The sequence below is a fragment of the Triticum dicoccoides genome, chromosome 7A, assembly GCF_002162155.2.
Source record: "Triticum dicoccoides isolate Atlit2015 ecotype Zavitan chromosome 7A, WEW_v2.0, whole genome shotgun sequence".
NCBI lineage: Eukaryota > Viridiplantae > Streptophyta > Magnoliopsida > Poales > Poaceae > Triticum > Triticum dicoccoides.
The window spans coordinates 59036771-59039837 of record NC_041392.1 but is presented as its reverse complement, the minus strand read 5'-3'; the positions used below and the strand labels follow the sequence as shown (position 1 = coordinate 59039837).

Genomic DNA, 3067 nt, shown 5'->3' with positions numbered 1-3067 from the left:
CGCATCAAATAACGGAGCCGTCATGCACACAACCGACGGCAACCGACGCTAGGTTAACCCTAGAAAGAAGAAACCCACTTTAGCCCGCGTGATCACTGTGTATATCACGACGAGCAGCACTACCAGAACAAGATCTGCGATGGCCTGGACCGCCAGAAAGCTAGGTTACCCGCCCCGCTAGGTTAACCACTACGACGAAAACAGCGGCAGTTCGTTCGATGCTGTCGTGAGCGAGACAAACGTGGGGAAACGAGATGCAGTACCTGCGAGCGCTGGAGGTTGACGACGGTGCCGCGCGCGCTCTTGGACGAGATCGCCGGCGATAAGATCGCCGCCGCCGATATTCCTAAAGAACCTCACTAGAATGATGGAGGAGCTGCGTGAATGATGGAGCTGCGTGATTGATTGAGCTACGTGATTGATGGATCGGCCGTCGGCAGGTCCTACCTGGTCGTGGGGTCGTGTCATCCTTTTTTTCGGGATGTCACTGTATACATACGTATGGGTCATACGGATTATACGGGGCTTGGATATGGGCTACGGGGCTTGGATATGGGCAGCGGCGGGCCGAAGAAAAAAATAGATGGTGGGGGTTAAAAATACCCCTAGGAAATTGAGTTAGGGGGTGCACCGGAGCAAGCCTCAAAGATAAAACAGTGAACTGTAGGATCTCGTTTTACCCAATTGACAAAACGTGTCTCTAGAATGAGATTCCAACTCGGCACCTGAAAATGGCATACCTATAAAGGATTCAAGACGTATTTTTAAAAAAGATACAGTACAATCGAAGTTGCTCACATACACAAGTATACACTCAAGCATATGAACGCAAGCACACACTCTTTATCCCTCTGAGCATTCCCGAGAGATTAAGCCGGGATAGCACCTTAAGATTTTATAAAGTCACCATAATTGCCTCGTAGTCGGCTGACACGTAGCCCTCTCGTTCATTAGACATAACCAAACTACATACGGATTTAGATCGTATGATCATATCCACTCACCACCAATTACACGTGAGGCTCTTATGCGATGGAAGCTGGCCTCGAAGCCGTCCACGTGCTCCCGGCCAAGCGCCACGGACACCTGCACCGTGCCGCCTCGCGCTCCCACCAGCATCACTATCTCCGCCGCGCTGAGCATCGACACGATCTCCGCTCGGCTTGGCTCCCCCCACCCCGAAGTCCACCTCGTACGCCATGAACCGGTGCGACGACCCCTGCCTGGCCAGCCTGTCCCGCGGGACGCCCCGGATGGTCTCCGCCCACCGGTCGGCGTCGCCCAGCGGGTCCTCCTCCTCCACGTGCTCGCGGATCGCACGCCGCACAGCCGCGGCCGCGCGTGCGAGTGCGGCGCCGTCGTCATGGCCGCAGAGGTCGCCTGTCTTGGCCCGCGCGTAGCAAAGCTTGACGCAGTTGCCGAAGAAGCCGGGGTCCAGAGGCGGGCGCAGGCGCCGACGGCAGTCCGCGGGGAACAGGAAGTACACGTCTTCATCGTCAGTAGCCCCGTGGTTCGGGTGCTTGGCGCGGGCGAAGGATGTCCAGAGCAGGGACGCGATGGCGATGAACGTGGTTGGAGGCTCCGGCGGCTGGTCCTTGTCGCTTTGTTGCAGGATGCGGCGCTTGAGAGACTGGATTTGGGAGGCGGTGAGCAGGTAGGTCCTCCTGCTCTGCCGCGTCCAGTCCGGCTCTGTGAGCGTGTTCACCGTGGGCAGATCCGGCGCCGAGAGCCGGGCAAACTGGCGTGTAGCCGCCTCTGCTTTGGGGTGCCGCAGGATGCCCGCCCGGTCGAACATCGGCGGTGGCACGAGCCCTGCCAACGCCAGCGAGCCATCTCGTGATGCGGTGGCCCATGCACGCATGAACTGCCAAAGCGACTGCCCGTCAGCCACCGCGTGGTGCATCGAGACCCCGACGGCCACGGCGCCGGCCCCGCCGTCATCGCCTCGCCCTGCCGGTGCCGGCCGCGTGACCTGGACGGCAAGCACGGGCGCCGGCAGCCTGCGCACCTCGAGCTCCGGCACGAGCTGCAAGAACGCCTCGGTGTCATGCTCGGCATCCCGCGCTAGCGGGCGCATGTCGGAGGCGTCGCCGGAGTACTGTGCGACGACGAACCTCACACCTGGACGGACAGCGTCGGGGGAGCATTCAATGGCGACGTCGCCATCGGTGCAGGCCGCAAGCTTGCCGGCGAGCGGGGTGAAGACGGTGAGCGTGGCGGCGAGGGAGGACCGCAGGGAGCGCACAAGCGCCGGGAACGGCGGGAGGTCCTCGCCGTCATAGAAGAAGAGGCGCTGGATCGGGGGGAGCGAGAGGAACAGGGTGTCGAAGAGGGAGAGCCTGATGGGGCCGTGATCCGACGGCGGACCGGTGGGAATGATCTCCGGCCGGACATGGTTGGTCTCGAGAGCTCGCACGCGGATGTTCATCACGGCACCAAGAAATAGTACTACTAGCTAGAGCTCACTGCTGGGTGATAAGTGGTTTATTTTGTTGCACCGATGATGATGTTGGTTATGAGCCGTTCGTTTGTCGTCCGCTCGCAGGCGCTCCCCGAGCCACCCGTTGGTGGTGAATTCGACCGTGAGCTGATATCGGTTTGCATTGCATGCATGGTCGCCTTCATTCGAGATGCTGGGTGCCGTCACGACTCTAGTGACGTAGAGACTGAATGAAGAGGCCGGACATGAAAAGGACATGAAGGATATGAAGAGGATTGATTCATTACGTACCGGTTTGCATGCATGGTCGCGTTCATTCAAGATGCTGGGTGCCGTCAGGAAGAGGATATGAAAATGACGGGACTCCTTTTCTAAAAAAAATGAAAATGACGGAACTATGCATAATGTTGTTTCAATATCTACTGTTTTCGACAGAAGTAAAAATAAACACAGATATCCCAGCAATGAATACAAAATGGACAGGAAGCATATCCCTTGTCAGGACTCAGGAAAAACAACTCTTGAACCGCGAATATGTGCGTGTATTGGTTCTCGGGTGCATCTGCACCCCGCATGTGAACAGTAAAATCATTAATAAATATTAAGAAAAACAATTTGTTTGTGATG

At 57.4% G+C, this 3067-nt stretch overlaps 1 pseudogene; it reads right to left on the bottom strand.

The window, feature by feature from the left end:
- Positions 1–783: 783 nt before the first annotated feature.
- LOC119331109 lies at positions 784–2546 on the bottom strand (annotated as a pseudogene).
- Between the last annotated feature and the right edge of the window lie 521 nt (positions 2547–3067).